The 22804-nt window shown below is 34.6% G+C and overlaps 1 long non-coding RNA gene across 1 annotated transcript in view; it reads left to right on the top strand.

Moving 5' to 3' along the window:
• LOC121405572 overlaps positions 1-9069 on the top strand; it is a 30638-nt gene extending 21569 nt beyond the window's left edge. The window contains exons 5-6 of the long non-coding RNA XR_005968652.1: positions 3838-4331; positions 8166-9069. This is a non-coding gene — a long non-coding RNA (uncharacterized LOC121405572). The remainder of the gene's footprint in view (positions 1-3837; positions 4332-8165) is intronic.
• Positions 9070-22804: the final 13735 nt, after the last annotated feature.

Raw genomic sequence — 22804 nt, 5'->3', positions numbered from 1 at the left:
AGATTTTGCTAGGATGGAAACTTAGGCCCCTTTTGACTCTCTAATTTGGGGAAATTTATTTAATTATTTATTAAACAATATTTCAATAGGGTGCCCTTTCAGCAAAAGCTGGTATCAAAAGGGGCCCTAAAAGCATAAAAACAAAACATGTATATACATTGATAAAAACGTACAAGGTAAAAAAAGGTAAAAATATTTTATGAATCATACATATTACAGCACATAGGGCATGCAAAATTTAAGTCATTAAGATATTTGTAGCACAGGAACCATTGACATTTTAACATTTGCTGGACATTATATATGATTTGAGTTATTTTTTAAAACTAGAGAGGGTGGATAGGGTTTTTAAATGAAGCGGCAAGGAAAGGAACATTGATATTGAGGAAATAGTGAATGAGCATTTATAGTATTCAATATTGCATTTTGGGACATCGAGTTGTAGATTGAGGCAGATCTTGTATTTACGTTATTTTTTCAGATACTACTTTAAAGTTTTCATTAAAGAAGTCGGAAGATAAATTAAGATAAATTTGTCTGCTTTTGTTTTGCTTGTAAGAATAAAAGTGTATGTGAAAAGGGGTCGGACGTACATTTGAAAGTGCCTGCTTTTAATATATTTGATTTTAAAAATCCGACATCCGACTTTAATTATTTCAAAGCTCATATAAGGTTTAATATTTGTTGCAAACTTGACCTTTTAAAAATAAGTAAAATTATATTTTGTCGCTACGGTGACTTCAATGCCTTGCCAAAATGAAACGATACATTTGCAATTATTTATTTCAGATTCATACATTTCAGTGTCTTTCAGTGTCTTTTAATAGCTTTCAAGTGATACCTAATTTGTTCTGTTTGTAGGATTTTGAAATTTTGACCAAAAGGTTTACTATTTTATGGAACAGCCCATATCATACTTGGTACCAAGATATTACGATAACTTTCCAATCGTCTTCTCTAAATTTGTCTAGGGCAGCAAAAACTGACCATGCCGGACAGAATCGATATACCGGTATATGTAAATGGGGTCCCCTGACTTTTTATGTTTGAAGTTTTATTCTATCGAAAGTTTTAGTAATCACTTAATTTTTCATTGTGCAATGATTAGATAAGTATTCAAATAAATTATTTTTGAAAAGATCTCTGATGATATATTGTTGTCATGGAAACAGGGAAAGCCTAAAGTCTGATCATGTCGGACGGAACTAGACATGTCGGACGGAATGAAAATGTTACTTTTTTGGCAAATTGCAAAAATCATAATTTTTCAATGTTTGGTAGGAAGGCCATAGCACAAAGTAATATCTTAAGTGCTTAAAAAGAGTCTGCCTCTCTTCATCAAATGTATATGATAGAAATAAACAAGAAAAATTCCATCCAACATGTAGATTCTGTCCGACATGATAAACCAAAACTTTACACATAGCTAATTAGAAGCTTGGTTTTTGTTGTAAATTATTTTCTGTGATGAAAAATCATACTACTGAGCTGTATTTAAAGGCATATTTTCTTTTTTAATATTAAAATACATTATTCTTGTTTATTTAAATAATGATGCATATTCTAAATGATGTAAGTGTACAGGATTTTCTTTCTTTTTTTTAAGTAAAATGTAAGTAGCAACCAATCTCATTTTTGCTATTGCCACTCAATAAATACACAATGCAATCTTGTACATGTATAATTAATGAAATTCATATAATACAAAAATTTGTGGTAACACTTTCAAATTCATACAGAATCCAATAAAATGACCACCCAAAACTACATATATCTTGCATTAAAAAAGAAATTGTGCGAAGGATTCAGGAACACATTGTATAATTTGCTGAGCTTGGGATTTGAGTAAAACATCAGTGGGGAGGAGGGGGGTTTTCCAAACAATAATAGTTCTGTGGAATATGGGCTTATCTGTGTTGGCTATCTATCTAGATAGTGTGATTATTTTCTTTTTTTCATTTTTTCAAGGATTTATAAAATTCAGTTCTCTACTTGTACCAAATCAAGATCCATAATGATATAATTGATGTCATACACTTATATGTATGACTCCCCATTACTTTATATTTCACCTGAACTTTCTCCTCTAGCTAGTCTTTTTCACAAGATCAGAATTGTGTTCTTTTGATGAGAGGGTGTTTATTAATGAGGTTTGACAACATCATGGATAAAATGAAAAATTTGTTTTTCATATCATTAGCATGAGCAAAAAATGGGAGAATCTCCATAGCATTTGTGATATTGATATTCAAATGCGAATCTTGTCCCATTTTACTTAATCTTTTGTTAATTTTAATCTACTTTCATACTTAAAGGGGAAGTTCACCCTGACAAAAAGTTTATTGTAAAAATAGCAGAAAAAATAATTAAAAATATTGCCGAAGGTTTGAGAAAAATTCATGAAATAATTAAAAAGTTATTAGAATTTCAATTATTTGATTTGTGACGTCATATGCGAGCAGCATTCCTACATAGCGAATGGTAAAAAATCAATGAAAAGTCATTTTCTCAGAAAATTGAAATCGGTTTTCACTGTACCTTTTGTATATCAATATACAAATCACTTCACACCCGATCATGAATAGAAAACATCATTAAGTCATCAGGAGCCACTCAAAATTTGAAATTCATGCATTTTATATTACATAACACACGGGGCAGCTGCTCGTTTATGACGTCACAAATCCAAAACTTTGAACTCTCATAACTTTCTTACTCTTTAACGGATTTTCCTCAAACCTTCACCAATATTTTTTACTATTTTTTCTGCTATTTTTACAACAAAGTTTTCTTCAGGGTGAACTTCCCCTTTAAGCTAACTTGCTCCAAGGGTTTCATTCTCCTTTTGAAGTTTTGCTATGGCAAAATACTGAATGATACAAGCAGATACATGTACATGTAATTGAAATTGCCCATTAGTGTTTAACAAAAATTGTTGATTTGATCTTACTGCTATTTAGCCTGTTTTTATTTGGTCTACTTTCCAGATTTATTTATCAATGCCTTTGCAGTTTTATTGACAAAGCTTATGAATAATTTCGAGCAAGTCAAAATACAAATAAAGCAGTGTGATCTTTATGCAAATGAGGTTATACAAAACCCATACATAATTTTTACCTTTCAAGTAAAGGTATCCAACTACGGCTAAAATATTCTGTATCGACTTATCATTTTCCAGAAAAACATGAAACATTGAAATTTCAGTAGGGGTATGAATAATTCTGTTGTTAACTGTATGTATATTCATTAGGTGGGTTAGATGATGTCAAATCCCTGCTTTCTTTTTTCTTTTATATGCTATTTATACAAAATAGCATAATGTTTTTGTACATATGTTAATAAATGTTTTCTTTGTAATGAAATAAGTTGCAGCAATGAATATGGAATGCACTCAACCAGTTGTCAATCCATTTTAATTCAGTTCTTAATAATAAATTGAATAAAACTTATTTCATACAATAATTGAATACAAAGAACAAGTGGGGATATGACATCATCTAGTTGTTCATTAAATTGGCCTAATTGTGAAGACATTTTGATCTGAATAATGCAAACCTTTATAATACTATAACTCTGATATTCCTTGTCCGAATTCGATCAAATTGTCAACGTTTGTTTTAATTTTTATTTATTTGCTTAAATCTTATCATTCTCGGCAGCATTCCCTAGAAACTATTCGACTATCATCCACAGCTATCGGGGCTTATTTCAAATACTTGGAATTTAGGGTGTCAATAATGCAATCTGATGGAATACTTCATTCAATGTGTAATTAAAAATTATAGGTTATTCATGTTATAAATTTCATGGTGATTTTATTTTCATTCATTTGTGCAGCCTTCCTCAGAACTCCAGACTCGTGAAACAAAGCCTGTTCTGGCATTGATTGTGGATGGGGGACCTGATTTTAATGTCAATCACCACATCAATAAGCTGTTCTACTGGCAGGTTCTTCAGACAAAGCAGCTTGGATGGACTGCTAGTTACTTCTTACGCTTGTGGAGAATTGGCATTTAATCCTGTCAAGCATTTATGGGCTCCCTGTACAAATGCATTGGTAGGGGTGTACCTGCCTTCAACTATCGATGGAAAGGAGAAGCCTCCCCTTCACCAGACGGACTTGACACCAGAGCTTAGGGTGGAGAAGGAGAACAGCGACAACGCCATATCCCTCATTCGAGACCGATACTGGCGTGACATCACGTTTTCTGGCCACAAGATGCAAGTGCAAGTGGAGAAAAGCAGTGCACCATCGGCTTCATATGGTGGAGACTACAATGAAGTGAAAGCAGTCATCTCTGGCACTGTCAGGCGATTGAAGGGGAAACCAGGTGTGTACTCAGAGTACAAGTTACCATGTCCCACATCAACCGAAGGATCGGAACAATTATTTTTAGCACGTGTGACGATTTCTCGTGCACACATTGCATCACACGCCCACAAACTGTCCCACATGAACTGCTCCAATGCCTCCGCCACTTCCCAACTCCAAGCTCAACCCATCCCGGTCACTTCAAAACATTTAATGAAGCTCTGGTATCATCATATCTTCCTTGTGAACATCTGCCCAGCAGAAAAGGCTTGGGCAATGTCAGAAACCAAATTGTAGATATGTGTACAATAGTAAAAAAAAAGATGTTGATGATCATCAACTAAAAGTTCATTAAACTATAATAGGATGCTTCCCCGCCCCCAATCTCTCTGCCTCTCCAGCTTTCTCCGTTTTTCCTATCAGGAGCAATGATAAAAATGGAATGGTTTCTCCGGGTGATATGAAGTGATCAACTCAGTTCCTGGTTCCGTAATCCTTCCATTACATATCCAATAAAAATATATACTTGTCCATTGTCAAATAATTGAACGTAAGATGAAAATTTCAGCATTTATCGCATGGAATGACTTATAATGAAAGTTGCTTGATTTCATGATCTAAAACAACGTATTGTTGTTTGAAACCAATGGAAAAACAATGAACTTTTTTTTATTTAATCCATTGCATATCCTGTATTTCATTGTTTTTGTGTTTAGACAGAATAAAAATTAAAAACAAGTCCAGAACACAGAATATACTAGTGGCTATGAATTTCCAATTAGTCTACTGCCAACTGATCTTATAAACATAGTCTACGTACATTTCAATAGTCTAATATTCCATCCAGTGGCGTACCTATGATTTTCCAAAGGGAGGGCAAAATCGTCCGGCAAAAAATTTGACAAGGAAAAAAAAAAGGTCTTCAAGTTCAAAGGAGGGGGACACTTACGGCTCAGGGATCAGTTGCAACTCGTGGGAGGGGGGGCAGTGATGCGTCCCTTGCATGGGTTGTGACTCGCCAGTTTGCCCCCCCCCCCTTAGGTACGCTAGTGCTTCCATCAACATTTTTATAGTCTAATAACTAATTTGTCCAATAAATATTTGGTCTGATAGTCACTTGGTCTAATTACCATTTCGTCTCAGAACCAGTTGAAGTAATATCCATTGTAATTTCATTAATTTTGCACGTTAAACACTTAAATCTGACCGAATAGTATATGAACTAAAAATGGCTATTGGACAAACTGGTTATGGGACTAGACGGTGAGCGGGAGAAGGAAAAGGGAAAAGGAAAGGAGGAAAGGGAAAGGGAAAATCAAAACAAAACAAAGACCTTAATATTTTTTAATAGGAAAGTGGGAAAAGGAATGAAAGAAGAACATTTGAGAAAGAACAAATCATTCCGTAATCGGCCTAGGTACATGTAAAGCAATAGCATGAAGGGAAGTAAAGTTAAAGATGACAAAGTGGCAAATAATAGCAGGAAATGAAGGTAGAATTAGTCAAAAGCTAAACTGGAAAACCAAAAACGAGAAAAAAAACACTTGATAACACGACCGGGCTGCCGAGGATTGAAAATGAAGACCGGGAAGGAAGATGGACTGCATGCATGTAATATTTTGCTATAAGCTTGCTAAATTTCATGCAAAAAAGCTACCAGGGCTTTGCCCCAGACCCCAGCAGTAGGGGCTCCTCATCAATAGGCCTAACATTCAAATGGCTCTATAACGCCCCCCCTGTAGTGACCCTTCCTACGTTAAGCTTTTGGTTCAATCACTAGCGTACAGGCGTGGAGGGGGGCCTTGGTTCCACACCCAAGGGGAAATAAAAGAAATACAGGAGACAAATTAATGAAACGAATGGAAACAATGAATGTTATTTTCTGAATATAATGGAAAAATCTATCACATAATTAGAATTTAATTTTGATTAACAATTTTTTCCAGCTCGATTTGCTCGCTGGCAACTTTTTACAAAATTTCCCATATCGCTATGTTTTGCCCCCTCAAAATATTTGGTTCATTAGGCAACTGGGTTGAATAAATGTGTTGTGTGAAAGCTATATCCTGTATATACAAACGATATAGCGGCAATCTGCAGGGTTTAACCCTAATTCTCCCGGGGGGGGGGGCCATAATGGCCCCCCCCCTCAACAATTTTCACGTTATATCTGCTGCGTGAAATTTTTTCACCTCGCAGCTCACTGACTTTTTACATTCAAGTCTCGCGCAAATTTTTAGACCAAATTTGTGACGCCCGGGTACGCGGTTACGACATTACGCAACATTATGCAAGTGCATGTCAGACCCAAAATTGCTCATAAACGTGATTTCATGTACAAATCCAATGCAAATTGCGTATTTAGCCAAAATTCATAAATGTGTCATTATTTCTACTTTTACTGATTAAACTTAATTAATTTTGCCTTGTTTATGATCAGAATTATGTCTGGAACAATTTCCATTGAAAAAACAATAAAAAACAAAAAGTAAAAAAACAAAGAAATACATAAGAAATTCATAAAACAATAAAATACATAAGAAATTTATTTCCAAACCAAAGTTTTTTTGAATTACGATTGTTAAGAATGCTACAAAGAAAATTTTTACCAAAAATTAGCATTCTAGGAGCTTTATTTAGTGAATTAGAGCAAAAAGTATGATTTATGCATAAATTAGCATAATTAATTCATATAAAATAAAATCTCATTATTTTGGAAAATTTTACCATACAGCCTTGTAGATTACATCGCACACTACCAGCGTGCAAATTTTTGCGTTGCTCGCGCGATCGGCGGCCGAGATCTTAAGGGGGGCCATAATGGCCCCCCCCCCCCCGGAATGACAAGAATCAAAATACCCCGGGAGATTTAGGGTTAAATGGCTTTGATATCAAGAATTCCCGGGGCCCAACCGCATAGCACTGCCATATACGAGTATGGAAGGGTTGGGCCATGGCCCCTAAAAGTTCTGTAACTAAAAAAAAAGAGGAAAGAGAACCACAGAAAAAGTGTTGTTTTTTTTTTCTTCTTCACGCTACTGCTGCAAAAATTCCTGTTCACAGTGGCGTACAGACCACAAAAAAAGGAATGGAAAGAGAGGAGAGTGAAACATATTCTCTGGATATCATGTCAAAATCTATCACAAAATTGATATTTTGTATGATATTTTGTAATTTCAAAAATGTCAAAATTTTTGCTCTCTCGCTTTGCTCTGCTCGTAAAATTTTTTAAAAGATAAATTCTGCCCGATACGCCATATCTCGCCCTCTCAAAATAGTTGCCTCATTACACCATTGCGCCTCTTCATACCATGATATAACCCACTCACAATAGTACGAGGTTACGTTATGCTATACGACCGGGAAATTTTTTACTCTTGTCCCCCCCCCAGCCACCGACCCCTGTTACACCGCTGGTGATTGCAGGGCGTACGCGTGGAATTAAAACTTAAAAGGTGAGTCTCTCGTGAGCTTTAGGCGAAATACTCCTGTTGTATTGATGTATCGCTTGCAGAAGATAAGCCAGTTTTTACTTTATTGAGATGCTCAATGGTCAGAGTCAGAGCAATGGTGTTTTTTAAGAATAATTATTTTATAGTAGTTTTCAAAGTCAGCACTGCTGCTATATTGAATCACGTAATGAAGGTGAGACTACCAGAGGCGCTCCACTTGTTTGTTTTTTCTTAAGTTATTTTCATTGATATCCACTTTTTACACTGGTATTGTGTGCCTTAATCCCCTAGAAAGTGAATGAAAATGAAAAATTTTGGTCATGAAAATTAATCACTTTACAGAAAAACAGAAAAATTAAAGGATGTATCTCATCATGCAGTATCTTTACTTTTTTGCTCAGACACCCTGAAGAGAAGGCCAGCTCTAATAAAGCTACATCTACCAACCTCAGTGGTGAGCTCCTGGATGTCAAGAAGAAACTCTCCTTCTGAGCGTGCTCTCATTGGCTCATCCACCTGTTCCAAGAAGCTCATTGGGACCGCTCAGTAAAACCTGGATGAAATCATGCTCAACTTTAACGAGGTCCTGGAGGAAGCCGTGCTGCCCCCTACAGTCAAGATTCTTGAGAAAGGCAAGGAAGGTATCAAGTTCAAGACAGAAAACAAACCTGTTGTTAAATAAAAAATAAAAAAGCCCAAGAGTAAAGAAGTAGAGATTGCATGGGTTAGTTCAACACTGAAGCACTAAAAGAAAAGGTAAAAAATAATGCTTTTAACCTTTTTTTTTATAATATCACATTTTTCATACATGCAAAAGACCCTAGAAATTATAATCTTATGTAATCAATCATAGAGGTTGAAATTACTTCACAAAACAAGTGGGATAATGCATTCAATGATGATTGTAATACAAAGAAACTATTAAAAAAACTGTTGATAAAATCCCACAATACCATTCATTTTGAAAAAGTAAAACTAATCGATAAAGGTTCTACTAGATCAGGCCATCCATAACTGGACTCATATTTGTTGATTTCAGACCCCTATTAACATTTGGATATATTCTATCTCTAATTTATGCATATGATTTGTCAAATTGTATGTTTCAGTATGATAGATTCAAAAGTTTATGTTGAAAAATATTTTGATGATATTATCTTACAAAGAAAACCATTAGGTTTTACTTTCGTAAACTATTAAAATTGGATATCCCGAGATACCCATTTCAATGTCTTCATGTGATTTTTTAGTCATGACATGAATTATTCATAATTTAGTTTCTTCAGCAATTGAATGCTCCAGTCTTCATGGTCTAAGTATGTATGATGCATGATTTACCTGTGCTATTATTTTGGAAAGATGTATTCCCCAATTCATCACAATATCTGCAATTTTGTCATAAATTTTCTTTTTTTAAATTGTGACTAAGCCTACATCTTGTCTGCTCTTTTTTACTGAAAGTATCAATATCAAGGTATTCTATACACAACATAAAAAGTAAGTCCCCCCTGAAACAAACATCAATAATTTCCAAACCAATGCGAGTATTAAATATATTTTTACATGAGCGTGTAGGTAATTTTATAAGCTACCGTATGAGTAAATGTTATGGACATATTTTACGTCATGCTTCAGTGAGCACCGTCAGAAGGCAAAAATGTCACTTTCGAAAAGTCACAAGCCAAATATCATGACTTTGATTCCATTTTATTGGAACTTTTTCCACATTCTCATCATGAAAAATAGTCAGAAGGCTTATAAAAGGTACTTTCTAAAGGACGACACAACTTTTTTGGCTAAATTTCACGGTTGAATAAACACAAGTCAAAATTTGCTATAATTGGATATTTTACACGTTTCTATCAATAGAAATGATAGAATATGATGACAGTTACTTTTGGGAAGAGTTTCTTCAACAATATTCATCGTTTCACGGTTCAATGAACATTTATTGAAAACAAAAAATACGATTTTCAAATATCATAGGCAAGTATTGTTTCATTTTGATAACTGAAATGATCTTTTCTCAACTTTTTTGTTGTGTTTATGACCAATTAACATGCTTCAATGATTCAAAGGCGTTTAATTAAACATTCACGCTTGAATGAACATGTGGAATGTGATTAGCTCTTTTTTACGTTATTGGAAAAAATGCAATTTGTAACTATGAATATCTGTCACAAACCTCCTTGCATAGTTCATTTGATTTGATATTTGTGAAAATCCCGATGTTTAATGCATCAGTGAACACACAATACTCGAAAATTATGCAAATGAGAAGAAAGTTCAAGGCCTTGGCCCCACTCTGTGCCGTATCGAATTGTTACTTTGGTGTGCGCAGCTTTTGGATAGTGTTACTCTGAAGCCATTTTCGAAGTTTCATGAAATAACTGTTGGCAGAAGTAACAAAAACCGTCCATGAAACAAACCCTCATTTCAAAATTTTGACTTCTTCTCTCATAGACTTGTGTACATTATGGGTGCATATGTTTACGAATAAGTAACCCCTTATTTCAATATGGTGGAACTTTTTTTCAAGGCTGTCTTAGCAATGTCGTTTGGCAGTAATGTTTATCAACCTATGGGCAAAATTCTGTGCAAAAATGAAATTGATTTATTTATTTATGGATGAGTGAGCACGCATCAAAGTGGGAAAATTGGTATTTTCAATGTCACAGACACATTTTAAAGGATAATAAAGTGATTATTGGGGGCAAATTTGGTTTCAAATGTGACTTTAATTGCTGTTGTTTTTATCATCCATCATTTCTATCGCCACACACTTTCCGAATTTTAATCATTTTCATGGTTGAGCGAACACAATCAAAAACTTAGGAATGAATACTCTTTATACTGCATAAATGTATTCTTTTCCTAACAATTTCTCAGGATCAGTTGAATGTATGGACAAATCAGTGGTGGATCCAGAATTCTAAAATGGGGGAGGGGCCTATATTCGGGGGAGCCACTAACATTTTCAAATTTTAACATGATCTAACAAGTTGTAGAGGATACTACCATAAATCCCTACGATGATACGTCACAATTCAGGGGCCGCGGAACGGTTTTCAAAGTGGGAGGGGGGAGACTGAGCCAAAAGTGAGGGGGGGTGCTGATCATGCAAAAAAATCAAAACTGTATGGACATTTTGGTACACGCTTTAGGAAAAAAGTTTGAGCTGAAGCCCCCCCCCCCCCCCCCCCCCGCTTCCGTAGCCCCTGCAATACATTGTGCTCACTTAACCATGAACATACGATATCAAAATCTGGTCTGAAGTGATTGAATGATGGACAGTAAAACAGCATAACACCAAAAAATTCACCTGAAAACAACTTTTCCCTACTTTGTATTTGAACAAACTGAAAAACGACTCTTGTGACTTTTAAAAATGGTCATTTTTAATTCAATCTATAATCACTCATCCATGACTCCACCGATCGATCTCATTTTTCCCCAGGAGTTGCTTAATGAGTGCAGAAAATCACCTATGAAATATCATATCTCAAACTAATTTGGTTCAAAAGTTACAGCAATTTGATTTAGGGGGGGACTTACTTTTTTTGTTGTGTATAGTTAGGAAGCCTTTCGTGAAACAGGTTTAGTAAGATTAGAACTAATTCCGTGGTTGATGGATAAAATTATGACTAACTTGTCCAGGTGTTAAGAAACGGGCTCCAGCTTTGTTCACAGCAGTGCTAACCATTAGTTGAATTGCCAAATATACTTTGACATTGTCAGTAAGTGAATGATTGGTATCACTTTTTATTTCATCCTGAATAAACTGTTTAAAAAATACTTTCCCCATCAAATTCTTGTCTTATCCCAAAATGTATGAATATGTCTTGCCCGATGATGTATGAATAAGATGGTGCTGTTACTTGTGAATCCATAGCAGTTCAAGGCAAACTTACTCTGTATGGTTTTTTTTTTGTTTGTTTGGGTTTTTTTGCTAATCATTGACTTTATATGAGAATGTCTTTTCTTATACCGAAACATTGCAAACTGAAATTCAGGATAAATTTTATTTGCTTTAGTTCAATCTCTGTAGCCATTGGGATATAGTACTGTACAATCATATTGTCACACTGTCAGCTATTACACATTCATTGACAACAAAACAACCCAGGGATTATCTTAGTTACCACTTACTATTAGCGATACCGGTAACTCTGCCAAAGTCAAATCTCTTGGGATCAAATAAGAATGAATATGTTTGACTTGGGCAAAATTCAACTGAAAAGAGGTATGTAACACATGTTTTGAATAATCTGATCTAAAAATTGCTCGACTTAGGCAATTATTCGACTTATGGAAGATCGACTTGGGCAGAGTTTTCTGTATATGATAGGGATACTTTGCTCATTATTGCGACCCTGTTAAATGATAGAGACTCTCTAAGTTGCATGACATGTAATGATAACATTTTCACTATAAATTCAATTGGATTCCATTTTTGGCCCTTTTAGTGCGGTATGGTGTGTCATCTCGTAGGACTAGCGTGCCAAAATTGATTTTTTTTTTTTTTTTTTCGCTTCAATAGGGTCCCCTTAGACCAAAAACGATGGGGTTCAAATTTTCAGACCCCTCCTTCCCTTTATGGGGGGTCCTTCTTGGCGCCATATTGGCCTGTACAAGCCCAATAGGATAATCCATTGTTTTCAACCTTATTTCTCACTTTTCTTCGCCAATTTTATTTTTAAGTTGTCTGAGATGTACAAGAATGAATATTTGATGATGTTGTGATGTCAATATTTTTTCACTTTTGCCATACGGGGGGCGGATTTTGCAAAAAATGCCCCAAAATTATAAAATATTACCCCAGAAATATAATTTTCCCCCTTTTTGGCACTAAAATTAGGACAAAAAGATTACAAAATGAAGTGCATATGTCTTGTCGTACAGTCCAATAACAGAGGAATACATCACATGTAATTTATATGATTATTATTGGTAAATTAATGTAAAAGTCACCCCCATTTCAGGATTTTATGCAGTGAAAACCTAACTACAACACTAGAGGGCGCCATAACTTATCATAATGATATTAGTGTGTACGGTATATCATGACACAGTGTTCCAATTTTCCCCACCCTCACCCACTGCCTAAGGGGGGGGTCACCTATATCAAGACCCACTAAAATCAGGAGTATTATTAATTTTGCGCCCGGTTAAACAATGAATTGTTTTATGGTATTTTATCATCCCTAGACAGCTAGAATGCCTATATCTGAAGGCTTCAAGTTGGACGAGCATCCTACCAACCATATCCCCTACTGTCCCCCCCCCCCCCCCAACTGACTGGCATACAACTTTCACCATTCGACCACTCGTTCTAGAGTACAATTTACGATTAAAGGACTTCTATTCGAATTGTCAATTATATACTTCTCGGCTAATTTACAATTACTGATAGAAAAAAAAAAACATAAAATATAATTTTATCCCCCCCCCCACGCACACATGCACATAATCATTATTGAAATAACATGTGATGTTTAGAGAACTTTCGAACTTACATTGTTTTTCAACAGTTGTTAGTACTAATTGACCTCAGGAATAATATACTAAAAATCTACCAAAATCTGCATCAGGGAAAGTGGTTATTTTCAAGATAGTATCCAAGATGGCCACCATTCACTTAAAATTAATGAATACGACTCACTCATTATCCACCCTAGAATCCTAATTAGTTTCATACTCCATGGTCTAGGAGTTAAAATAATTTGTTGACACAGGGTCGAGTGAATATAGGGACCCCAGGATACCTGGAAAATATAAGATGGCATCAAAAAAGCCTGCCGTGTGCTAAAAATCCGCAATTTGGTTTTGATTCAATGATTTTAAGGGTGAAGTAGTAAATTGGAAAAAAGTTACAAGGACAGTGAGTGATCTGGTGGGTCCAAAAATCCATGATGGCTTCAAATAATTTATTCTGAAATGGCTGCTAAACTTAAAGCAGACATAGCTGATTTCCTATCGTCCATGGAAATGTGATTTCGATGTTTAATTTTAAACCACTGGTTTGGGTTAAGTAATATGTAAAGATAAGTTACAAGGACAGTCAGTGGTCTGGTATGTCCAAAAATCAAAGATGAATTCCAAAAAATGATCTTAAAATGGCTGCTGATACTTAAAGCGGACATAGTTCATTTCATATCGGCCTGGGAGATATCAGGTGGGCGTTTCATAAAGCTGTTCGTAAGATAAGACGACTGGGGAACCTTTCTTTTGGTAAATGGTATACACCATAGGCAAGAAAGGATAACCAGTCGTTCTTAGAGTCACTCTTAACTTACGAACAGCTTTATGAAACGGCCCCCAGTTTGGGTCTAAACCAATGGTTTCAAGGGTCAAATAAGACATTTGGATAAGTAAATAAGGGCTGTCAGTGGTCTGGTATGTCAAAAAATGCGATATGGCCTCCAAAATGCAGGGTCTAAATTGACTGTGGTTCTTTAAAGTAGACTCAGTTCATTAGAAATGCACATTGTGGATTTGATTTTGGTGTCTACACTAGAGTTTAAAGGATCAAGTATTGTTTCAAGTTGAAAGAACAGTCGGATGTCAAGTTTATCAAAAATCCAAGATTGCTTAAATGACTGCTATTACTTTAAAAGTGGATATAGAACATTAAACATACACCTGGGGATATTATTTTGGTGTCTACACTAGTATTTCAAGAGTTGAAATTAAAAATACTTATTAAGGACTGGCTACAATGACTATGCAGTTATCCATTTTGCCTTAAAATCCAAGTTGGCTGTAAAAAATGGGTTCCAAAATGACTAATGTTACTTAAAAGTGGAGACATTATTCAAACAATACCAACCTGTGAGAAATATTTTGGTGCCTACACTTATATGTATGGGATAAGTTATATTGATTCATAAGTTTGTAATAGCACCCATTTGATGAATTTTTTTAATCTACCATGGATTTTAGACAAAATGGAAAACTAAATATCCTTGTTATTTGTTGAATGTATTATCTGACCCTTTATACCACCATGTAGACATCCAAATTATTCCTCACATATTAATATTGTATAAACTCTGACCATTATTAATGAGTTTTAGGAATCATTTTAGATGCCATTTTGAAAACTTTCTTGGATTTTTTTTAGGCAAAATGGACAAGTGCATATCTTTGTAACTAATCAAAAGTATCAATATAATCATGAAACCATTGAGTGGACACCAAAATCATATGTCCTTGGTGAATTTTAAATGAACGATGTCCATTTTTAAGTAACAGCATTCACTTTAGACTCAGATTTCTTCACGCCATCTTGGATTTTCCGACATAGACCAATGACTGTCCTTGTTATGATATGATAATATTAATAATATAGGTATATTTACCTAGGGAAGCCACTTTAGTTCTAAAAAACGTTCTCCCAGGGGGCCTTGCCATTATTATTACCTGCCTTAGTTGGGCTGCCTAGGCACTTTAGCATTCAAGGAATTCCTTCGCGCATTCAGGAAATTTCTTCCTACTGGGTACCCATTTACCTCACCTGGGTTGAGTGCTTCACAATGTTGATAAACTTCTTGCAGAATGAAACTATGCCATGGCTGGGATTCGAACTCACGACCCTTTCAAAGTCAAAAGACCAATCCACTGGGCCACAACACTTGAACGGTTGTTACTAATTTTCTGACTTTAAAAATCATGGTTTAAACATCAAACCATATTCTTGATGGATATTACATGTCCACTTGTAAATAACAGTGGCTATTTTATACTCTATTGCTCGACCAAGGACTCTCCTTATAACTTATTCTAATGTATTATTAGACTCACTTTTCCATGGTAGTCACACACATTCATATTCCCAGATATTGAACAAACTATATCGGTTTTTCAAGCAGCAACAGCAATTTCAAACTCCATTTTTGGAAGCCATCTTGGATTTTTTAACATACCGGACCACCGACTGTCCCGGTATGTTGGGTCCAAGATGGCCTCCAAAAGTTGAATAAAGAAAGGAAACGGTATTCTTGTCCCAATTTTGATTGTTGAAACTATGGTCTAGACACCGATTCCATCTATCTCAGGTATATAAAATGTGCTATGTCCATTTAAAGTATCAACAGCCATTTTAAACTCCATTTTTGGAAGCCATCTTGGATTTCTGGGTCCTTGTAACTTTTCCTGATATACTTCTTCACCCTTAGATATCTTTGAGTAGAAACCAAATTAATGTCACTTAACTCTACATGCGTTACGTTCGCATTATTGCACATCCGTAGGCGTGTTTCGTTCGCATTTTTGCACAACCACACATTTCCCATAGACGTCCCCTGTCCCATTGTTTTTCGAACAATTGCATACCTTACATGTGTACCGATTGATGGATTATCGCAGTTTACAAATTACAGAATGGTTGAGTTTTCCCCAAAAATCAATACATCCTGATCACAGCCAGGAAGTTCATTGAAAAAGGAGAGGATAAAATCAATAAAACCCTCCTCACAAACAATAATATGGCCAGGTTTTATTGTTAGGAGTCTGTGACTCATGGCACGAATGTGAATGAGACCCTAAAATAATGCAACACATACGGGGTTTACAGGTGAACGCATGAAGAGTTAAGTAACAAAAATAATCCAGGAATTTTTTTTATTTTTAGCCCAAGGCAGCCATTTTGCCCCCCCCCCCCAGAATCAAAACAAATTAGATGCCCATACTATGAATCGGCATTGGAAATAATTGCTCTTGAAATGTGTCAGCTTTCAAATTTATTGATAAAATTACAGTGCCTAGAATTTGATTTTGTTTTAGGGAAGTGCTTATGATAAGTTATGGCGCCCTCTAGTGTTGTAGTAAGGTTTTCACTGCATAAAATCCTGAAATGGGGATGATTTTTACATCAATTGACCAAAAATAATGATATACATTACATGTGATATATTCCTCTGTTGTTGGATTGTGTAACAAGACATATTCATTTCATTTTGTAATCCTTTTGTCCTAATTTTAGTGCCAAAAAAGGGAAAAATAATATTTTGGGGGCAATATTTTACAATTTTGGGGCATTTTTCGTAAAGTCTGCCCCCGTACGGTAAGAGTTAAAAAACATTGACATCACAACATCATCAAATATTCATTCTCATACACCTCAGACAACTTAAAAATATAATTGGCGAAGAAAAGTGAGAAATAAGGTTGAAAACAATGGATTATCCTATTGGGCTTTGTACAGGCCAATATGGCGCCAAGAAGGACCCCCCATAAAGGGAAGGAGGGGTCTGAAAATTTGAACCCCATCGTTTTTGGTCTAAGGGGACCCTATTGAAGCCAAAACAACAAAAAAATCAATTTTGGCACGCTAGTCCTACGGGAGCTGTGTCAGTGACATACCGTACTACACTATTTGAAATAATGTGTGGTTATTTGTTAGAAGTGCCAATTTTTATGTACGTAACTATTGCTTAATATTCCAATATTTTAACATTTTTATGGATGTTTTATCAAAGATGAGGTAATGTGAAGTAGGATGCAGATGATTTGTTAATAGTCATAACTTATTGACCAGCTTTATTTGAATTATGAATGATGACAAAACATAGAACACTGAATCTAAGTGAAATTGTATGCTACTTTGATGGAATAAATGATAATGAATAAAAGTCAGATTTCTTCATTATGCACTTGAGAAGAGATTACTAAAAGACACTTGTAAAATTAGGGAGTTGTTTGAATCTATAAAAGACAGATTTTTATTGTTTTTACACAATTAGGGAATGCAAAGTACATACAAATACATACAATTTTGAAAGTTTCAAAATTTGGAAGGGCATGGAATTGCGATACATTATAGTAGTTCTTACCTATGCTCTAAAAAGCAGAATTTTGTTTGTAATTGTGTAATGAAATAAAATAATTTGGTCATCCTTCTATGTTCAGGGAGGGATAAAATGACACAAAATATTTATTTGTAGAGAGTATGTGGGTATATGAGTTCTTTAATAGTTTGTTAATTTGCTCTTTGAATGATACATTATGATTACACATTGTAAGGCAAATATTTTTCAAGTTTAGAATAGGGGGGGGCAAATTCTCTGATAAGTAATAGCATATTCGTAAAATGCTAAGTTGCATTGAAAGTATGATATTTTTCTTGTGAGATAAAACATTTCTTTCCATAGTGTGGAACTGGAACTATTTGTTTTACTTTGCCTTCTTAAAGTGTTCTGTAGTTCACAACCTTGATATTATATAAGAGAGAGAATAGTGAGAGGGGAAAGAAAGAAAGAAAATAGTGAGAGGGGGAAAGAAAGAAAGAAAGAAAGAAAGAAAGAGAGAGAGAGAGAGAGAGAGAAAGAAAGAAAGAAAGAATATGAATATTGATAAAGGAAATGAATAAATCATCAATTAATTGACAAGAATATTGCATTAAGGAAGGAAGTAAGAAAAAAGGGGAAAAACAGATACAAAGAGATGTCCAAATTGATAAAGAAATGTAAAGAAAATGAAAAAGAAATAAAAAATGAATAAGAAAGAAGAACAAAATGAGAGAAAGAAAACAGAAACAATGCTACAGACTGGTGTCAACAAGACGAGAGATGGTGCTTATTTGACTATTCTTTATGGTGGCTTTTGAGGTGAGCGATTATTTCTAATTGACATGATTGAGAGTGCGAGACTTATTGTGATCTGTTCTTGATGACTTTGACTTTTATCATTGGGTTCTGATTATATAATAGAACTAAGTCATTGAATCACCCAGACACTGAAATGCCTTATATTGCAAAATTCTAGTAGTTAAAAGGTAAGAGAGGAAGAAATAAATGAAGATAAAGAAAAAGAGGGAAGAATGCTAGAAAAAAATAATGAACAAAAATAATCAAAAGGTAAAATAATATTAAAAATCTGTGTCATTTCATCTTGTCAGCATGGTCAGTGTAAAATTAAAGAGAAATTCCAGTAGTTGCAGTTAACACTGATTTCATGAGAAAGTCTGTAAAACAAGGCTTAATTGCCAGTATATCATCGAGGATCTAGATCTGGTACAGTTACATTAACTGGACTTTGTGAAATCTTGAAATCTACGCTGAAAAATGTTCACACCGAAAATCCCCAACACAGATAAGCGCACGTGGGACAATGTATAATTATTGCTTAGGGCGTCGGGCCCGACGCCCTACCCGAATCCCGTGCTTATTTGCTGATTTCTCAGCAATTACACAATTTCTTCCAGAATCCTTTGGCACATGCGTTTTATTTATACAAACAGACACTTTAGTGGTCATTTCGTTGGATTCTGTACGAACTCATTTTGATATCGTTACCAAAACTAGCATTTACCTTTAAAGATGTGGTAGTATTGCATTAGGAGCAAGAAAGGAAGCATGAAATAAATATATCAATAAAGAAAAAAAGAGAAAGATCGATAAAATTAGAGAAATAAAGGAAGAGCTAGGTAGAAAGTAAGAGAAAATAATCAAAAAAGTAAAATTAATAAAGAAATAAATGTGAAATGAATGAATAAATGAAGAATTATTAAACAAATTAATTGATTAAAGACCTTGTAATCAATAATTACTCAATAAATCAATTGATTCATTGTTTTTAAATACTTGAGAATAATGGAATGAAAAAAGAATAGATAGATAGATACTAGATAGATAGATAGATAGATAGAAAACGAAAGAGCAATAAACAGAAAAAAGGGAAAGTTAGAGCATACAAAATAAATAAACCAGTAAAAATAAAGAAAGAAGAAAGTAAAACAAATAAGAAAAAAAACTTTGAAAGATGACAAAAACAATGCTACAGACTGGTGTCAACAAGACACAGGATGGCGCTATTCCACTATTCTTCATGGTGCAGGTTGCTTTACTTCAGGTGAGTGATTTATTTCTTATTTTCATGATTGAGATGACTGTGATATGTACTTGATGACTTCGAGTTTTATCATTGGATTGTAATTGAACTAAACCGTTTAATCACCCAGACATAGAAAGGCCTTATATTGCTAAATTCTAGTAAAAAAAAGGGTTTATGTTGACAAGCCGTGCTAGCCATATTCTTCCACAGAGATACGAATCGTACAATCTTAGACTTAGTTTTACGTTCCGTGTTGGTAAGGCAAACTCCCGAAGGGAGCTAACGGCAACGTTTTGTCTGCTGATGGCAAATTTGAAAGATGACTTTGGTGGTCAATGTTTTTTTTTTCAGGAGAATAACGTCAAATTACGCAAAATCTATGATTGACTAAAAACGCTAATTGTTTTATTTCCTTCCCACAACATCACCGGCAACATCCCCACGAGATCTGTGCGAAGTGTCGATCGTTCTTATCTGTACTCTGTCTGCGGATTTAATGTTTCTGAAACGAAATAGCTAGACTAATCATCTGTTTATAGAATTGTTGTTGGAAATCATGATTTCCGACTGAACTTCATCGGAGAAAAATATAATATTGCGGGAACATCAATATTAATCTAATGACATTCCCTATAATCAGAACTAGAAATAAGTTAAAATCATTTTCATGTTTTGATCTCACTTGCAATTGTGTGCCGGGGTTCGGGGCTCATCCTGTATTCTTTACTAATAACCTTCATTCCATAGTTCAATTTTTTTGCCTGACTTCCAAATAAATCTGTCATTGGATTGAGTGTCTCAAAAAATGTAAAATTTGTTGTAGATCTAGAGTAATCTAGACCTTTATCAGAATCCCACATGTAGGTCCAAAGTAAACGTAGGCCTAGCCCTAGGCCTATATCTGTATTTTAGTTTATTGTCAATCATCAGGGGTAGATCTAGATGTGGACTTGTTTCTGACCTCCCGTTTTACTAGTATTAGACTATAGACTATAGTAACGACAAACTGTCGATTTTAGACATGGAGTCTAATGTTAGGCCTATTCAAATTTAGGCCAATGTACATGATGTAGGGATGGTCAGAGCGGCAGCGGGATCCGGCCTTCGATATCGCCGTGTTTGCCGGCTAGCGAAATTGTCGATGTAACGTTAGTCCTGGGCAATGGTATGAAAATAGCGCTTTAAAGTTTAAGGTTAGGTATAGTCCGTCCCCGCTAATTCATCTTATGAAGTATAACTCTCAGCATTTTCTATTATTCATGAACTTTTTTTTACTTCAGAATAATCAGTGTCGAAATATAATTCATTTAGCCTGAAATGACTTGACCTAACGTTAGACCTAAATCAAGTCTCTATGAACAGGATGCCCTGGGCCTGGCCTAGGGTGGTACTGGTATTCTTAAAACGTTCTTTGTGTTTACTTCATTCAGATCATGTGATGTGATTCTAGATTTACAGGCCCTGCGTAGACATGCTAGGTCCTGATTCAGCTATACAGCTGTAGCAATATGTGGTTAAAATCATTTACTTTTATAAACAGAGTCAGGTATGCCTCTCTGTGAAACCAGAGAGAATGAAGTTTTGGGTCCAGATACTTTTTTTTCTAGTTTGTAATACGTATTGGATTAGGATATGGGCAGCTGGAAATTATAAAAAAAATTAAGAAGAGTAATTTTATCTCCTCTAAAATTCTCAACTGTAAAATGTTATTGGGACCAAGTCCTTAGCAGTTCTCACCCAGTCAGAAGTACAAAATTGAGAACCATGCAGATATGCTTGTTTTATTTGATAATTTACAGGCTGTATCTAGCTAAGCTCATCATCCCCCCCCAAAAAAAAAAATGATGATAATAATAATAACAATAATAAAAGTAAATAAATGAATATTCCCCTTTTGCTTTTGGGGAGGGGGCTGTGGCCAATCGTGCAGAATCATGATTTGATATCATGTAAAATTAAAAAGCTCCATTGTGAGTTCATATTTATTTGAATTCAGATTCACCAGTATTTCCATTTCACCAGTATCACCAAATTATCATATCTCCTGTCAATTTTGCACTCTTCATTATCTAAACATATTGTAAATCATTATTATATTGATCTATCAATTCATCTGGATGTACAAATAGGACAAAAGTGACTGCATGTGCTAAACTTATTGTATCACCAGCTCATTTTGTTTTGTTTTTTCTTTTACCATGCAGGTTTCCCACTTCTCGAGATGTTTAAGTACTGGTATCACAACAAGTGCCAAGAAGAAATATTAAGGCCAAGTTAATAAAAAGTAGTTACTTCATTGCAATAACACATTGAAAATGAAGTAATTTGAATAAATATATGTATAAAGCATTGAATGTTACTTAAACTGCACAACTGTAGAAAAAAAGTGCAGTACAAGTTCAGGTTCATCACCGGGCAATGACATTGAAGTATACAAGTTTTAATTTCAAACAAAATACAAGTAAGAAATATTTCCCAACAGGCAAATGTATCACCTTTTATTTTTATTTTATACTTCTACTAGTTTTTAGTAGCTTTCATGAAATTAATCTTATTTTCCAGTTTAAAGGCCTAATTAATATCAGAATAGGTCTTCTTTTAGTGACATACTTAGGGTTTTGTATAAAACAAAAATACTGTATTTTGAAATAAAAATCATGCATACTTGAATGTTAATAAAGGTGATCAGAGGATTAAGAGACTTTTGTATCACCTTTGGACCTCATTTCATAAACAAGTTGTTACTATTGCAATCTCATCATTATGAAAATTTCCATGGTAAGAGGGCAAAACAAGAAATCAAGGTTTTTATGGTAGCTGCAACAGACTGGGGCAAAGTTACCATAATTGCAAGTCTTAATAATGCTTGAATTGTTATGTAGGGTGTAGGGATATTAAGTTGCATTTATTATTATCTTACTTTTAAAAATGAAATGGGTTACCTCTGCAAAAGTTTATAAATAAGACTATATTTAAAAAAAAATCATTCTAACCACAGTGACAGTATACAATATCAAATTTTGTTAATGATTCACTAATGTTTGTGGAAATGCACCGTTTAGGGAGATTCTGGCATTGTGCCCCCACCCCCTTATTAGGAGTGCTCTCACATCAGCAGACTATTTTCTTTTGAAAAGAATTTATGATTTTTTTTGAGTGACAAACTTTTTGGAAAAGTGATTCATCTAAATCAATTACCTATAATAAT

This window comes from Lytechinus variegatus, chromosome 18, assembly GCF_018143015.1.
Source record: "Lytechinus variegatus isolate NC3 chromosome 18, Lvar_3.0, whole genome shotgun sequence".
NCBI lineage: Eukaryota > Metazoa > Echinodermata > Echinoidea > Temnopleuroida > Toxopneustidae > Lytechinus > Lytechinus variegatus.
The sequence above is the reverse complement of the archived record's forward strand: the minus strand, read 5'-3'. Positions and strand labels throughout refer to the sequence as shown.